At 55.8% G+C, this 17,860-nt stretch overlaps 1 protein-coding gene across 5 annotated transcripts in view; it reads right to left on the minus strand.

Moving 5' to 3' along the window:
- Nucleotides 1-17,860, minus strand: part of PRKAG2 (protein kinase AMP-activated non-catalytic subunit gamma 2) — a 256,749-nt gene that overhangs the window by 196,909 nt on the left and 41,980 nt on the right. The window contains exon 1 of one of the 5 annotated variants that reach the window (XM_053898678.1): nucleotides 12,086-12,192. The exons of the other annotated variants lie outside the window; for them this stretch is intronic. The gene's annotated coding sequence lies outside the window, so the exon portion shown is untranslated. Of the gene's footprint in view, nucleotides 1-12,085; nucleotides 12,193-17,860 lie in introns of those variants that run through there. 5 annotated transcript variants of the gene reach the window in all.

Genomic DNA, 17,860 nt, shown 5'->3' on the forward strand with positions numbered 1-17,860 from the left:
CCGGAAGGCAGGGGAGCAGGTGCGCTGCACATGCCCAGACTCTGCGTCCTAAGCCAAGTGGATCTTGTCTAAGGCCTCCAGGCAGAGAAAATAAATGAGGAGATAAGGGGGTTAGGCAGCAAGAGGGCCAGGAAGTTCTGAGAGCCCAGGTCCCCTCTCTTAGGCCGAGCCGGCCAGTGTGGACCCAGGGGTGAGGTCTCGGGCCTTCTAGCTCCAGATGGAAGCAGGTGCCAGCCCGAGTCACCAGGCAGCCTCAGAATGTGTGGAGTGGATGGACAAATCCCAGCACCAGGCCGGAGACCGAGTGGGCACCCAGAAACTCATGGTTCCTGGCCGGGGCCTCAAGGCCACAGACCACAGCGCGAACGAATCCAAACAAGGAATTTGCTAGGTTTTTTGTTTTTTTGTTTTTTGCTGCCAACAAGCCCATTCTGTTCTGGAGGGGCTTGTTATGTAAGTAGGGGAGGGAAGAAAAATGCTGGACGGGAGGCCAAAGTCACCAGAACAGCAGAAACTTTTAGATCAGCTGCTGCCACGGCAGGGAGTCAGGTAAACACCGGGGTTGTTTGTGGCTTTGCTTTTTCAAGGAAGGGAGAAAAAAAAAAAAAAAAAAAAAGCCTGCTTTTCATATCCTAAGAATTGGGCTAACAGCCATGATCTCCTCAGAGGACCCGGTCACTGAGATGTCCCCGTGTGCAGCATGCGTCCCCAGGCCACCCGTGCCTCCCCGTGGGCCGGCATGGGGCTCGGAAGAAGCATGTCCTGAGCGTGTCCTCCGAATTTCTCATCTGGTCCCTGCTAGAATGCTTTGGGACTTGTATTTCTCGCTGAAAAAGCACAGGGGATTCTGGACCGGGTCGTGTAGGGATATTCCAAAGGCCAGGGGACCCCCTGGGATTGCCTGTCCCTTAGCCAGGCCAGACCCTTGTTTTCACTGGGGGTCACGGCCAGTGTGCCCCAGAAGCCTCTGGACCACGTATCTCTCTGCCCTTTGTATCTATGAGGCCCTGGGGGCGCCTCCCTCCACTCGCCAAGCACAGGGCCTCACGCCCCAGGTCCCCATGCCCAGAGTGGGTGGACTTTGAGCTTCCGGGACCGCCGTGGGGGTGATCTGGGAGAGCAGCTCATCCTCGGGGAGGTCCAGGGAGCAGAAAGGGGACCCCCACAAGCAGAGGGGAAACCGGGGCTGCCAGGGCTGCTCTCTGCCGTCATCATTGGTGCCCACTGCCCCGTTTTCATGGTTTAAAGACAGGATAACAAGAAGATGTAGTCCGCCATGGTCAGTGTGCCCAGCCTGGAGAACGGAATGACGCTGAACGAGAGCCTTGCTGGCTGAAACCTCCAGGGTCCCCCCTGCCCGGGGCAGAAGTTCCCGTACCCCTCGCCTGGCATTCAGTGCGCCCAGGACACTGGTAACTGGCCTACACGCTGTCGCCAGAACCTTGAATTATTAAGGTTATAACCTAGCAATGTTTTTTTTTTCATACATTACAATTTTATTGGGGGGGGGGGCGGAGGGTTACACATTTGTTTAACCTGGGCCAGCTTCGGGTAACTGAAGAGCCTTTCCGAAATTAGTTTATATTGACCTCGATCCCACGTGTGCTGCAAACACAGTCTGGAGCAAAATGGGAAATAAAGACATCTTTCTAAAGACAGGCTTGGAAATTCTAATCCGGTAAGTTATTTCCTTTCCCTGGGAGCAGTTGAGCCCTTTCTGACTCATAGCTGGCTGCTAGGCCACCATTCACAGGGAATAGCCGAGAAACCAGCGTACAGACCACCAGAAACGAGACCGACCAATCCTCCCTGCGTTAGGGTACGGGCTTCACAATTCAAATCCCCTGTATTCAAGGGTAAATTTAAAAAACCTTTGTACGATGCATGCATAGTCAACAGTGGGATCCCTGCCATCGGCAAGCCAGCGGCTATACGAGCCTGTGTCACGTTTAGGATGCGTTGAAAAAGACTATTTGCTATTTTTAAAAAACGTTTATTTATTTTGAGAGAGAGAGAGAGAGAGAGAGAGCACGAGCAGAGGAGAGGCAGAAAGAGGGAGAGAGAGAGAATCCCCAGCAGGCTTCACGCCCAGCACAGAGCCCAACGCGGGGCTCAATCTCACGACCGTGAGGTGACGACCTGAGCCAAAATCAAGAGTTGGACACTTACTGGATTGAGCCGCCCAGGCGCCCTAAGACTATTTGCTATTAGACCGCAGAAAACAGCATTAAGTCCAATGTAGGTCGATCCGTGTCCAAGTAGATTGCTTTCTGCTTCTGGAGGTTGGTTAATTTTTCTGGTGACGATATTAAAAATCAAATTTTCCTCAACAGCGTCACCTGGCTCCTGCTTTTCCACCTGGAGCCTTCTCCTCCTCACAGTAGTCAGCGCCTCCAAAGGTCTTCCGCGGCCACGCGGGGGCTCACTCCAACCTTTGCTCAACTAGCCAGAGCACAGCCATCTTTGGTGGACACGTGACTCGAGTCCGACACACAATGACGATAAAGGTGGCATTTGGGGGCGTCTGGGTGGCTCAGCTGGTTGAGCATCCATCCAGCTCTTGCCCTGGGCTCAGGTCACGAGCTCCCGGTTTGTGGGACGGAGCCCCGAGCTGGGCTTTGTGAGGACAGGGAGGAGCCTGCTTGGGATTCTCTCTCTCCCTCTCTCTCTGCCCCTCCCCCCACTCACACTCTTTCTCTCTCTCCCCAAAACACAGAAACTTAACGAGTTTAAAAATACTCAAGTGTGGCTCATGAAGTCAAAACGATGCACCAGGAAAAGCTGGGTGGGCATCTACCCTTGGCCCCATCCGTGATGCACCCCTAAAGGAACCACTTTGAGCACAGAGATTTTTCCGGTATCCGGGGCACGCTCCTTTGGATGGAACGTTCTAGCTGCACCAGCCCCCGTGGCAGTGAGAGTTTCTGATCTTGGGCCACGACGACAAGGCGGTCACGGGAACTTTGCGCAGTCCTCGTGTTTCTAGGATACGTTCCCAGAAGTGTGACTGCTCAAAGTGCCACGGGCGTGTGATTTCTGGGCAATACTGCGACCCGTCCTCCCCAGGACCGGGCCGTGCTGCCCTCCTGACTATGGCAGAGGAGGGGGGTCTGCTTCCTTCGTAGCCTCACCAACAGACGACACTGTCAAACTTCAGATGTGTATGTCATTATTTATTTATTCATTTATTTTTTTGAGGCAGAGAGAGAGTATGTGTGTGTGCGAGCGGGGGGAGAGGGGCAGAAGGAGAGGGAGAATCTTAAGAGGGTTCCGGGCCCAGCACAGAGCCGGAAACGGGGCTCGATCTCACAACCACGGGATCATGAGCCCAGATCAAGAGTTGGATGCTTAACTGACTGACCCACCCAGGCGCCCCGTCCAACCTCAGATCTTTGCTGGACCCTTGAGAAATGTCATCTGTGTCCCCTCCTGTTTCAACCGTTTGCTTTAACTTTGGTGTGGCATCCAGTGGAGTTGGTGTTTGGGTTAGTAAAATGTGGGACAGCCTTCCTCCAACTGCAGGGTCCTGAAACCCACACAGTCCCAACAGGCTTTATTGTCGTTGTTAATAAAACGGAACAGAGGGGCGCCCGGGATGGCTCAGTTGGGTAAGCGTCCGGCTTCGGCTCAGGCCACGATCTCACGGTTCGTGAGTTCGAGCCCCGCATCGGGCTCTGTGCTGACAGCTCCGAGCCCGGAGCCTGCTTCGGATTCTGTGTCTCCCTCTCTCTCTCTCTCTCTGCCCCTCTCCTGCTCATACTCTCTCTCTCAAAAATAAATAAATGTTAACAAACAATAAAATAAAATAAATAAAGAAATGGAATAGAACCGGTGCCCTGGGAAACTTGCCTTATGGGGAGTATATCCAACCGGCCGTGATGTGACCTCACCGTGGCCCAAGTTGAAGGGAGCAGGCGGAGGATGAGGGGCCGGGCCCACAGTCTGCGTCTTGGCAGTGTGGCAGTCTGCCCCTAAGAGGGCCTCCGTGCACGGCTTCCCTCCCTGCACACACACGCCGCCCCCACCAAGAAGCTGAGTCCACATCCTTCCCTCCCTTGACCTTGGGCTGTTGTGATCAACAGAGACACAGCCACAGGATCACGTGATAAGAAGCCCGGTGGTTTATCTCTGGATCTCCTGGAATCCGCCCTGGGGGAAACCAGCTGTTAAATATCCAACTGCCCGGAGACCACCCTGCCGTGGGGAAGCTTGAGCCAGCCAGGTGGACAGGCGGCACGGAGAAAGAGCCACCAACCAGCCCAGGCACCTGACGCAGGGTGAAGAAACCTTGAGAGCGCTCTGGCCTCAGCCGCCATCTGGCTGAGGGTGCGCGAGGAGCCCCACGTGAGAACTGCTGGGCTGAGCCAGGCAACCTCCAGACCTGTGATGACGCCAAACTATACTCCTTCTTTTTTTTACTGCTTATTTATTTATCCTGAGAGAGAGAGAGAGAGAGAGAGCGCACACGCGTGCATGTGAGCGGGGCAGGTGCAGAGAGAGAGAGAGAGACACAGAATCCCAAGCTGTCAGCCTGGAGCCCGACTCAGGGCTCAATCCCACGAACTGTGAGATCGTGGCCTGAGCCGAAATCAAGAGTCAGACACTCAAGCGACTGAGCCGCTTGGGTGCCCTCCCCTCCCACCCAGCCAGATTTCTCAGTTTGGGGTGGCTTGTGATACAGCAATGGATGGCCAGAAAACTACGGAATCTCGTGAAAGCTAATTCCTCCGCACCTCAGTTTTCAAATCCACAAAGTGGGAATCAGAGGAGTTCCTACCAGATTAGGAGCTTACATAAATATGCAAACATGAACACCTAGGGGCTAACATATAAAGAGATTATGGGGAAATGCTGCCTATTACATCCAAACACTGCCCTGATTTTACAGGCAAGGTGCCATTATTTAGGGGCAACGTGCTGTTATTGAGCCCAGAAAGGCGGGGAGGGATGTAGGTTGGGGGCTTCCGGTCTAGGGTGAGACGCTCCTGCGGCGTTTCCAGTGTTTCAAAACGTGGAAAGGAAGCGCGCACGTGCCCATGGCCGCATAAACAATGAGGACGGACAGTCCCCTGCTTTCACCTGGAATGTCATCAGCTCTGATGACACTGATTATCTCCGGCTGATCAGGAGGCTGCTATCAGGAATGGCTAAATGCAGAAGCTAGCAGCAAATGCTTATCAGACAATCTTTTAAAACTCAGGATGAAAGGGAGAAACCAAAGAGGCGTCTTGGGGGGATTTTTTTTTTTTTTTTTTTAGTATGTTAGAGCCGCTGATGTACTTATTCATTTAAGTAGCGTCCGTGGGTCTGGAATTGTGCCAGATACGGGACATTCACAGATAAGACACACACCCCTCTGCCGTGTCAAGATGGGGCTGGGGGAGGGGACAGAATGCAAAGGGACACGAGGGACCTACAGGGCGCGTCCTACATCGTGAACATGGCTCTGGTTGCATGCCTGGGCACATCACCATCTGCCTAGCTGCATACTTAAAATTGGTGAATTTTATTGCATGGAAACTATAGGTCAATAAATCTGACCACAGGGTGACCCCCACCAGCCACCACCCATCCCCATGCCATAGGGGAGAAAAAAAAAAAAAAAAAAAGAAAATCACACAATCTGCAGAACACAGGGAAGATGTCTGCGTTATTAATCCTGGAATATTGAGTGTGCTTTTTCATGCAGTGGGAGTAGAATTTTCAGGAAGCAGCTGTGCAGTGTGGGTGATAGTTGTACTTTATTCGCAGCAAAATTCTCTGGTTTCAATCGCCCTCCTGGTGACAAAGCACCTTATTACACTTGTCAGATAGGGGCACAGTTGTCCCTTCCTCCCCTACCTGGGATCTGAAGACCCGGCACGTCACGTTCCAGAACCCAGCCCAGACACATGCGGTGACTACCGATCTAGGGAAGAGAGATTTGTTGGGCACCAAGAGCCCAATTTCTCCCAAAGGTGAATCCCCGGTATGTGAGGTGTCACAATCCTATGGGGGTGCTTAAATGTCCTATCCTTTATCTGGATCCTTTATCTGGCCCTTTATCTGGATCAAGGCAATACTTAAATGACAACCGTGAGAGACAACCCATTAAAATGAATCCCTTCTCTGAACTGGGAGGTCATTGGATTATTAATCTCATGAAAGGACCCTGAAGGCCTAGGAGAGAAAGGAGAGAAATCCAGATGGAGCAGAGACGGCCAGGCAGAAAAAGTGCTTAGAGCAGGCCAGTGTGGGGGCCACGGGAACGGGGAGCCTAGACATAAAGGAAGGCCCTCGAAGTGGGGAAGGGGGGGAGGGGGTGCCCAGAGACACTCAGGGGCCGAGGCTGCGACTTCCTGCCACTACTAACTACCCCCTTCCCTCCAGCCACGTGGCTAGTTTCGGGATCACTAGCACGGAAACCACGGGTGGATATTTAAATGTGATCGAGAAGGTTGACCACAGCTGGCTTATCTCCACCCGACGTCCCCACTCACTGGCACTCCAGATTCTGTCGAAGTGGCATTACTGAGACCCTAAAAGTACCTGCAGTGTCAAGACTGGGTGATGTCAGGTTTATTTCATTGTTAAGCACATTTTATAGTACTCTAATTTTTTTTTTTTTTTTTTGACAGTTAGCATTCCGAATAAGACACAGCTGGTACCTTTCGAGACTCTGGATTAGCCACAGTCCCCAGGCATCTGGGACTATTGAAAAATACTCTTCGGATTTTTCATATACTTTTTTTGCAATCGCACCATGATTTCCTTATCTATCCCCATGAACGAAACTAGAGAAAGCCGATCTGGGGGGAAACTGTTAGACCTGGTATCTTGGTAGACCTTGGGCAAGAAGGTCTAGAATCTTCTTTTCAGGTGAATGAGCCCAGTCCATAGTCCAGGTTCCTCTCTCCAGCCTGAAGCCAGTCCTCAGTGCGTGTAAGATGCTACCAAGGGCCTCTGAGCTTCCCGGTCAGTAGGCGGGGGTGGGACCCAGGAATGCGCATTTTAACAAGCCCCCAGGCCACCCTCTGAGAAACACTGGGGGCTCTGGTCCATTGCCAGAGGTCTTTCCTCCCCACTTAGGAGAGAGCAGGCGCAGGGGTGAGGGTGGGGTGGGGTGGGGCATGGTCCTCGGCTACCAAGTAGGGATCTGGGGAAGAAGAGGAGAAGAAGGGGAAAAACAAATCCTGTATACGGCGGCGTGGCCCGGTGCCCTCTGTCTACGCGGCCAGGAGAAGGAACAAGCCCTTCTGGGGAGAGCCGCCAGGTGGCCACTGAGAAGGCCTGGAGGGGCGTCCTGACACTACCCCAAGGGAGACGTCCCCGGGGCCCTGCACGGGGAGGCACCCAGAGCCCCTTCCCAAACCCCAGGCCTGCTGGAGCGAGGCCCCTCCTCTCCTCCTCCAGGACCCGCCTTTCTCTCCGAGTGTCCCCCCGGAGTTTTTGTTGGAAGACCAACCGGCAAGCGCATTTCAAGGCTCTGTGATTTGAGCAGATAAGTGTGGGATGAGTCAGAGCGAGTGGGTGGAGACAGATGCCGGCGGCCAGCTCTGAGCCAGGCCTGGCCGTGCTGGGTAAGCGCCCGGCTCTGGTCTTGGCCTTGGCCTCGCGTGAAGGGCGAATCCCACCAGGATTCTGGGCTCTGGGGTTCGGAGTGGAAAATCTGTTCAAACGGATGAATCCCCAGCCCCTCCTCCACCCCCCCTGCCCTAACTCGTGCAGCAGCAGCCGCCTCATTAAGAGGCCCTCGCACACCTGTTAGAGGCCAGAGCCCGTGTGATTGAGGGGTCCGTGCGGGCGCCTGGCCGGGCCCGCCATCCCCCCCACCAGCGTCTGGGTACTGGAAGTTTCCCTCTCATCTTCATTTGCTGGGCCTTACAAACATACCGTTCCCGCTCGCTACTAAAATGCAGACACCCCTCCCAGGACGCACGGCAGGTCGGCTCAGTCTTGACTCTGAAATAGGAACGCCCCTCCGTCTTCTGAGCCTGTCACATACCCTCTCAGGAGTGTCTGTTATCCAGAATGCTCAGCTTTGTGGAACCACGTGTTTCCTGCCCACGCTGGGTAGGGGACGGATCAGGTACCTGTGATGGCACTTTCAGGATTAGGGTTAACTGGACTTTCTGGATAAGCAGAAGTCATCCTTCTGATCCCTATGGGCGAAAATCCTCAACTGTCTTCACACGTCTCAAAGCTTTGCTAAGCGCGTGGTGGGCGGGATTTAGCCGTCAGGTGGCCACGCTTTGTGCAAAGCACCAGGACCCCTGCCTCCCCCGGCCCCGGAGCCGAGGGCAGGGACCAGGGGTGCAGCCGTGAGGCCCCGGGTCAGATTCACGCTCTTCCGGAAGGGGTCCTTTTGCTTTCGTCCCTCCTACCTTGGGTTCTGTCATCTTCGTTCCTTCCCAAGAGGGTCCCACACCCAATATGGTTCACGTGGTTCGCGGACGACTCCGCGGGCTGCTCCCGGTCAAGGGGAGGGTTGTGGACCGTCCCCGCGCTAAGTGAGGGTAACGTTCTGCCTGTTTCCTCACGACCTTTCCCCGAACACAGGCCACCCCGGCTCTGCCCTCCACCTTGGAAGTCTCCAGGGCCCCAAGGGCCCAGACGGGTCAGCCCCACGTTTACTTCCAGCCATGAAAATGTGACTCCGAATGTGCCGTAGCCAATGGAACTTGCAAATCACAGAGAACGCCTGCACTTAAGGTCAAATACGTGTGCTGTGCGGGTTATGCGAAAAGGAAAAGCCCCACTGAGTTTTCTGAGGCCTGGGACTGCCTCTTACCTCTCCTTAGCTCCCGACTCGGTACTTGGCTCTCTCTCCAAAGAAACCCTGTCCTAGGGGCCCTCGGATCATAGCAGCCCTGAACCAAAAAGAAAAGGCAGACCAGCCTGGGGGAGAATGTGAACCCCCGACTCCACAGCCCTCCATTCTGCCCTCCTTGGGCTGCCTGGAGCCCCCCCCCCCACCACCACCTTGTTGCCAGCCCCCCAACACGGCTGTGGGGGCAGACGGTAGGGCTGAGTCTGCTCTGACTTGCTGAGTGTCTGTTCCCTTATTTACTGGAATCTGTACAGCGAGTCTCTAACTCACGGGTGACTAACGAGATGAGGACATTCTTACCAAGCAGACGGCAGACCCCCTTAAAAGCAGACGTGAGGCAATAAAATGCCACCACACACCTCACTCGCGAAGGAAAATCAAAACAAGAACCCAAGTCTGGCTCTGTTTTCCTCTGCTTTCTCCCTACCTCCCCCTACACGCTAGATCTTAGGGTGAAAGATGCCAAAAGAAATCAAGAAAGGAATGTACGATTCCAAGAAGGTCATGTAAATGTGCTGCTGTGACCTTTAGGAGATGGCGGTGGCAGGGGGACCACACTGAGATAGACAGCCGTGTCCACATGGGACAGGTGGGGCAGGAGGGGGGGCCGGGATTGGCCAGCTCCAAGGACAGGTGGGGACCTGGCCAGACCAGCACAACAAGGGAACCACCAGAACCCAGTGGAACCCACAGCCCTCCAGCCTTGATTTCCTGATGAATAATCAAAGTGATAAGACCCAGAGAATTCTATCTGAAAACCAAATCACTTCAAGGCCCTGCTTGGAGAGAAATTCTTCTGGGCTCAGCTGGGGCATCCCACAGCTGACCACTCACCTACGGGAAGAGGGCAGCTACTGACGAAGCATCGATTACAAGCTGGGAACTGGCCCTTGGACTTTTTGGGTAAGTAGAGATCACCCTTCTGATCCTTACTGGTGAAAATACTTTTAGGTCCACTGGCTCGCTGGTCACCACGCCATGATGGCGGCTGATACACGAGTTTTCACTGTTGGACATTTGCCATGTGCCCGTGCAGTGCAGTGGGAGGAGGGGACTTTGGCGTCGGAGGGCCTGAGTCTGAACCCCAGTTTGCCATTTACTGGCTACGTAAGCTCGGCAAACAGTTCAAGTTCGCAGGGCCTCAATTTCCCCCTGCGTAAAATGAGGCAAACCTCCCAGGATCGTCTTGAGAGTTAAGATCATCGGCATCCATGAAAATGCCAATTGTGGAACCTGGAGCCTAATACATAGTCAATAAATATTTACCAAAGCATAAGGAGCTAAGAGCAGGTCATAGGGAGGCAAATCCCTTTAAGAAATGAAAGCCTTAACTGACCGGAGGGAATTATCAATCGAATCCACCCAGAAGAACTGAACACAACCTAATATAAAATAACGCATAAAACAAAAAATATAGGCATGGACCTATATTAGCCCACAGGCCGAGTACGAGGGAACCCTAAGGGGATTTGCTAGAAGGTATGGGTCAAGCCTCGTCAATATGGGCATCCCGTGGGAGGAAAGAATTCAACACTTTTAAAGGAAGAAAAGAGCATACGGTTTGAAAGAGAGCAGTGCGGAGGTCAGGAAAATCCAAGAAGGATTCCATTGCTTAACAGCTGAGCTGAAAGCAGGATGCAGAATTAGAACCTCCATTTTGAGGGAGCCCTGGCTATCCAGTACTATTCACTGATGAGGTCAAGGCCAAGCGTGGGACTCATCTTGGATGACCAGTGCCTGGCATATAGGACTCAAGGGTGTGTTTCCTCTTCTCTGGGTCAGGGAGTGAGCTGGGCTGCTCTCAGAGCCAGCAGTCAGCCCGGCGAGAGGCGCACGGAGCCCACGGGGCACTGGGCCAATGGCAATCTGCTCATCACAACGTGGGCTGGCCGCTCGCTTCCCTCCCCTCTGCCCCCACTAGGTACGAGAAGTACCTAGCCACAGCTGACGGCACCTGCATTTATATTTTGGGGTCTCCCCTGCACTCAGGCACAAGCCTGCGTCCTGCTGTCCCCAGGCCCGGGGGGAGCCTGCCGAGCCCCAGCCCCTCCGCACTGCCCCCTCCCAACGGCCCCCAGACGGCCAGTCCGCTGCCTTCGGCACTTGGTACCTGCCGAAATCCCATGCTTGGTTCTCTACTGCTTCTCAAGTCTTGAACGGTCTAATACGGTGTCTCCCCCTCCCCCAGACTGTAAGTCCAGAAGCAGAGAATCAAGCCTCATTCTCCTATTTTCCTGCCGCCACCCCTGCTGGGTAACCCCCCCAATCAGCAGGACTCAAGAACCAGCCACACAAACTCCCAGCTGAAGTTTGGTCACGCATGACCGATCGGGGTAGCCCCTGGCTTACAGAGGGGGTCGTGGGGGGCGATCCAAACACTCAGCGGCGAGCTCCAAGCAGCGAGCCCCCCCCACCCAGGTGTCAGCAGAGGTGGGGGTGAGAGCCCGCGTGGCCTCCGAATCCAGCCCTTTCTGGGGGCGGTGCTACCACCTCAGGTGCTCGGCCCCCAGCTGTCCCCTCCCCACCCGAGACAAGCCTTGGCTCAGTCATGGGTGAGGACATCTCCCATGTCTCCCTCTGTCTGCCCCCTCCCAGCTGCCGTTTTCTTCAACGCCTTGTCCGTAAGTTAAAAGCAACAAGTATGCCTCCTGGAGCTCACCCTCGGCCGGCAGGAGACGCGAGTGCGCGATCACGAGCCTTCCGAGGCCACCACGGGCGGTGCCCAAAGGCTCCCACATCATCCCCATCCTTTTCTGTTCGGGACAGATTTAATAAGTGACGGCTCGGGGACCGGCGGAAGGAAAAGAAAGGCAGCCCCCGTGGATCCCGCCAGGATTTCGGCAGGGAACTTTCAGCGGCGGCGGCGGGAAGGTGGGGCCGAGAGAGCCACACTCAGGAACGGGCAGCTCCGGCTCCGGGCGGCCCGCGGGGGCAGGGGGAGGAGGGACCGAACGCGGAGAGGGAACGGCGGCCGGCGAACACGCCCCCACACTCACACCACCTTCCCTACGGATCCTCTTTAAACCCCGACGAAAAGTTACATAAGCACCAGACACACAGCGCCCAGGTGGGGAAGGAGCACTGAGCTCCGCCCGGGGGTGTTGAATTCAGCAAGAGGCCCCCGCGGAACAAAGCGCCGGTTCGGCATCAGCCTGGCAGACGGAGGAGACAAAGCGTCAGAAGGGGGGCGGGGGGCGGGGGGGGGGGGGGAGCCGCACACCCGGGAACGCACAGTCATCACGCGCTCGGGAACCCGGCTCCGGGGGGTCGGCTTACTTGGCCCCGAGGGGTCCCGGAGGTCGCCTCCTGCGGGCGCTGACGGCAGGTGCACGACGCTGGCCGGCAGGACGCTGGTGCCGCAGACACGGGGCTCCCAGCTCTGACGGATGCTGCCGCCTGCTCCAGAGGCCCATGAGAGAAGGGGTTTCCCGGCCCCCTCAGCACAGGCGACTTCCAGGGCTCGGCTGCTCCCCGAGCCGCCGCCGCCGCCACCCGTCTGCAACAGATGGGGACCGGGGCTGGGCGTGTTCCCAGTCCCCAGAGCGGCGCACCAAGCGGACGGCAGGCAGCATGAGCCGGCCCGGCACCGCGCGGGCGAGGGGAGCGGGTGTGCTGCTCAACACGCAGGCAGAGCGCGGGCAGATCCCCTCAGCGACGGGACCGCAGCCAGCTGTCATCACCACCTGTGCCAGGGGCTGCCGGGGAGGCGACTCCTTACTACACAGCGAGGGAGCGGGAGGGAGGGCCGAGCCAGGTCTCTTAAAAAGACAGGCGGCAGGACAAGCGAAGGCAGCAGAGGCCGACGATGATGCAGCAGCAGCGGCCGGCGGCATCCGGGCCCGCGGCCCCCGAGGCCGGCAGAGCCCCCTGGGCTGTCCCCCTCCGCCCAGGCCTGCGAGCTTCGGAGCGAAGGGCTCGGTGGCCGCAGAAACCCCGACTCCCTGGGGATCCCCGCCCTTGGACTACGGAGGATGCAGTTTTCTCTCCGGCAGGAATACTGGCGAAGGCCCTTCCCGAAGGCTCTGCTAGGGAAATTCCCATGGGAAACCCGGTCCCTCAGCCCCACCCGCACAACCTGCAGACACATCTGGAAGGCAGTAGGGGCCTCGCTTTTTTTAACCCTGTCTTATTATCTGTAATCCTGACCCTCTGACATCGGGGCCACCCTCCGTCCCCCCCCCCCCCGACCCCGGTGGGACTGCCCTCCGCGGGCTAGCCGCTCCCTAGAGAGGGTGCACGGCTCAGCTGGGAGCACACCCCTCGGACACACGACGGCCCATCCAGAGTGCACACAACCTGAGCTCCTCTAACAGCTTCGCGCTCTGAGCCACTATGCTTGGCACACTAATCACCTGGATGCAGGGCCCGCACAGCCGGGGACGGCCGTCGGACCCAGAGCCCGCCGAGCCCAGACAATCCCAAACCCCCTACCCTGCCTCACGCGTTCCCTCCCGCAGAAACCTCGATACAGCTTCCTGCCTACACCTCCCTCTCACGCCTTCTGCCTCCTGACCCAGCCTGGTGCCTCTCTGCGTGGTCCGGCGTGGCATACGTGCCTCCTGTTTCTAGGGATCCGTGAGCATGGGAGACTCCTTCCTTCGCGACAGTCATGTGGGTGTCTTCCCCTACCTGATTACAACAAATCCCAAGTGCCCTGAACACGCTTCCCCGGGGAGCGTGCAAGCCGGTTGGTAAGAAAATGGATCAGGAGAAAATGAGGCTAGGGCCCCCCGCTGGCCAGGTCCGTGGTACGCGTGACTCTCGATCTCGGGGTTGTGAGTTCGAGCCCCACGCTGGGTGTAGAGATTACTTAAAATTTTTAAAAATCTTTTTATTTTATTTTATTTTTTTAAAGGAGAGGGGTGCCTGGGTGGCTCAATGGGTTGAGCATCTGACTCTTGGTTTCAGCTCCGGTCACGATCTCACGGTTGGTGGGGTCAAGCCTCGAGTTGGGTTCTACGCTGAGCATGGGTCCTGCTCGGGATTCTCTCTCTCCCGCCCTCTGCCCCTCCCCCCCAATAAATAAACTTAAAAGAAACTCATAGTACTTTTTTTTTTTTTAATTTTTTTTTCAACGTTTTTTATTTATTTTTGGGACAGAGAGAGACAGAGCATGAACAGGGGAGGGGCAGAGAGAGAGGGAGACACAGAATCGGAAACAGGCTCCAGGCTCCGAGCCATCAGCCCAGAGCCTGACGCGGGGCTCGAACTCACGGACCGCGAGATCGTGACCTGGCTGAAGTCGGACGCTCAACCGACTGCGCCACCCAGGCGCCCCCTTTTTTTTTTTTTAAGGAGACAATGAGGGTCCTCACTTCAGAACCCTGCAATGGTTATCCTCAAAGTTTACTCAGGACTTCAACTTTTCGGCAAATCTATCTTCGAAAGATAGCGAGCAACTCATTGCTACAGGTATTCAAGCAGAGGAGAAGTCTTCTTTGAAGAATCTATTCTTTGGTTCTATGACAGGATTTAGCTGGCAGATCCGTGGTTCCAGAAAGGGGGGTTAATTGAAAGGCAGGGTAGAACGGATGTGGAGGAGGTATGCGGGAAGCTTCATAGGGAGAAAGTAACGTCGCATGGCTTCCAAGGCTCATGAACAAAGAGGCAACTGACTGAGAGTTTGGGACTTCAGGAAACTTCTAATAGGGTTGGAAGTCTGCGGCTTTCTTAAGGTCACTTTCTGCCCAGAGGGTATGGGGCAGTCACTGTTTATCCAATGGTCCCTTCTGAGGCCAGAGAGATCACAGGCGTGGGCACAGTGCCAGGGTCTCCCTGGGCACCGGGAAAGCTGAGCCGACCTGAGACAGTCACCTGAACCGGACTGTTTTCTTGCCTGAGGAAGGAGCGATGCGTTACCTAAAGGACCTCCGGGCCCTCTCGGACCTAAACACACACATTCTGTGACAACAGTTCAGATCCAAACCATCTCTCTGAACCTCAGATCTCCCTCCGAGAAAACAATCGCCCTGCCCGTCTCTCAGGGCTGCTGTTGGGATAACGGACGAGGCAGCATTTGGACACAAACAAGCAGCAACTTGGGATGTACGGGATCATTCTGGGACCAGCGGGCTGTACTAGTGTAAACTCACAGTTTAGCAAGAAGCCGGTACCATTGAGCGATGAGCAAAGTGCCGTCACCCTGCGGCCAACCCCCTGGCTCTGGCACTCGGGGTCCACTGGCGACCCAGCCAACCACAATATTTTCTCCTGCTGCTTCTGGAACTAGCCTCGCTGGGTTAGCTGGGCTTGTTTTATTTTCTGTGCGCTTTATTCCAAAGCATACACATAGGCCTGCGGAAAAAGCCTAATTAGTTTTGCTTGGAATGGCTGGAGATGCCAGGGAAGCTGGGTTTCACCATCCAAAGCGTTCAACTTGGAGACAAGTTCGAGCAGCTGGGCAGCTGCTGTCGGTCTTTGGAGACAAGTGCCCGTGCATGACTTACGGGGGTGTGAGCGACGTTGTGCAGCCCTGACTGCCAGCGATTCCACGTCTCGGGTCCCCGGCGTCATTATGCAGCAGCGATCGAGGCGCACAAACAACCCCACTCCAGCCTGCCAGCTACCAACCACGAATACGGTTACTGTTTTCACCTGCATCCACTGCCACTCCCAAACTCTCCGCTGCACCCTGCGAACCCTGCTTCCTCTTCTGGCTTGGAGCTTTTCCACGATCGCCACCCTCCCCCCCCCCCCCCCCCACCCCTGCCTTAGAGAGCGCAGGTCGGCTCTCCTAAAGGAGAGGCCAGGAGATCAAAGAGCTCTGTAGAACACCGGAAGACCACTGCCGGCCCAATCTCTGGTCTTGGGGATATTCCTGCCTGTGGCCCATCCCCTCTGACTCACTTCCCCTGCGCTAATTAATCTTCATAAACACGGCTTTCTGAGCATTACCCGTAGCACCCTCCCCAGACCAAAAAAAAAAAGACAATGCAAAACCAAAACGAGACGACCAGAAGGCTAGCTCCATACTACCTACAGAACAGACCACGTTCTACAGGAAGGGAAATCAGACCCGTGAGAGCCTGGCCCACAGCCACCCCACCTTCCAACCGCTCAGGCTTGCAGAAAGCTGTCACCCAGAGTCCTCACGGGCCCCTCAGCACCCCCACGCCTGCACACAACTGCCTCTACACTTCCGCACGCCTGGTTTTCCATCAAAACCCTGATGGGTCTCGCACCGCTCCCCACGCGCTTTCCTGACCTCTATAGGTTCTTACCCGGCCTCTCCCTCGGAATCGATTTCTTGAGTATATTTTTAGTGCTTAGGGTATTTACATACGCTATCTCAACTTGCACAAGAGGTAAATGGGTAAAATGATACTTTTTTTTTTTTTAAATCAATAAGGAAATTGTCGCTCAGAGGGGCTGAGTTGCCAAGGTTACGAACACGTCAGTCGCAACGCCGGGATTTAATCACAGGTGCGTTCAGTCGCGAGCCTGACTGTGCTCCACACCGTGCTAACAGGCCCACACCCCCTTTTACTTGTTTATTTTTGCTTAGTTGCATCTTCTGGTTTTTCCGGGGCAGGGGCTCGTTCATTGCTCGTGTGATTAAAAAGCAGAGGGTTCGGGGCGTCTGGGTGGCTCAGTTGGTTGAGCGTCCGACTGGGGCCCAGGGCATGATCTCGTGGTTCGTGAGTTTGAGCCCCGGGTCGGGCTCTGTGCGGACAGCTCGGAGCCTGGAGCCTGCTTCGGATTCTGTGTCTCCCTCTCTCTCTCTGCCCCTCCCCTGCTCGTGCTCTGTTTCTCTCTGTCTCTCGATAATAAATTCATGTTAAAAAAAAAAAAAAAAGCAGAGGATACGCTCCCTCTTGAAGTTGGAAAGTCCCACTTTAGGGGTCCCCAAGCAAATCCGCAAGGCACGTGAAGGTTTATACACAGGGAGACAGACTCTTGCACGTGTAAGAAGGGGATTATTGTCAGATATGATCTGACAGAGTCACGGGTCCTAGTGCGAGGACATCGCAGCACATCAGAGCAAGGCCTTCAAAGGCTACAAATAACCAGGGAAACGTGGCAGGAAAACCCCAAACCGTTCCCTGCATTGCCTCAGCTGTGTGAGTGCCACAGAGGACTGGAAACACGCGTCACATGTGAGTAGAAGGGTGCCTTGCCCCCGGTCACGGGTAACAGACCGGGGTTCCAGCACAGGCCCTCTGCCAAGTCCCCTGCCGCCTCCAGCCGCGAGCCTAGACGTCACACGCCGCATGCCAAGCTCGTCCTGAGCCGCCGCGGCAGAAATGCAAAGGGCCCCACGGCCCTAACAGCAAAGGGCCCCACGGCCCCACGTCCACGCTGGCCACGGCGCCAGGTCTATGCGTCACCCCGCTTGTGGAAACCCAAAGACCGACGGTGGCCGCCCAGCAAAGCCTATCTCCCTCCTTCCGTAGGTGGCCGCGGCCGGCCCTGTGCTCCGGGTGGCAGTCCTGGGACCGGCCAGATCTCCGCCCAGAGAAGCCCAAGGCACTGAAACCAAAGGGTTCCCTGGGCCCTGTGCCCAGCTCCTGGCCGCACTGGCTGCACTTGTGTTTCACTGAGGAGCTCGGCAGCCCAGAAGAGGGGACATGGGAAGGCCTCAGCACCGTGTTGACTTAGCCATCCACTGGGAACGGTGTCAGAGACGTACAGGGTCAAGCGGGGATGTTGACGGCAGTGGCACTTGACCTGGGAATCTCATTCCTACAAACAGCCCGAGGCCAGCGTTCCTGCATCTATTAAGGCACCGCGGACACGCTGGGGACAGCTCGGTAGCTTCTAAGACACCCCCTGTGACCAAGAGGACCGCTCAGCGCTTCCAACATCCTTAGTGAGATCTAGACCAGAAGCCTTGTTAATCAGCTCAAGAAACTTAGAGCTCTTTCCTCTCGGTGAAATGAGTGGTGCCCAAGGTAAGCTAAGTGCTGGCTCGGGCTGGCTCAGTTAGGACCGCGGGGGGCTGCGGGACCCTTGAATGAGCCAGCTAGAGAATCTGCTCAGGAGCAGTGGCAAGACGTGCCTTGAGCTACAAGGACAGGTTGTACCCAGCGCCTAAAATCGTCGGGGGTGGGG

This window comes from Panthera pardus, unplaced genomic scaffold (genome assembly GCF_024362965.1).
Source record: "Panthera pardus isolate Hobbes unplaced genomic scaffold, ASM2436296v1 HiC_scaffold_9, whole genome shotgun sequence".
NCBI classification, from domain to species: domain Eukaryota; kingdom Metazoa; phylum Chordata; class Mammalia; order Carnivora; family Felidae; genus Panthera; species Panthera pardus.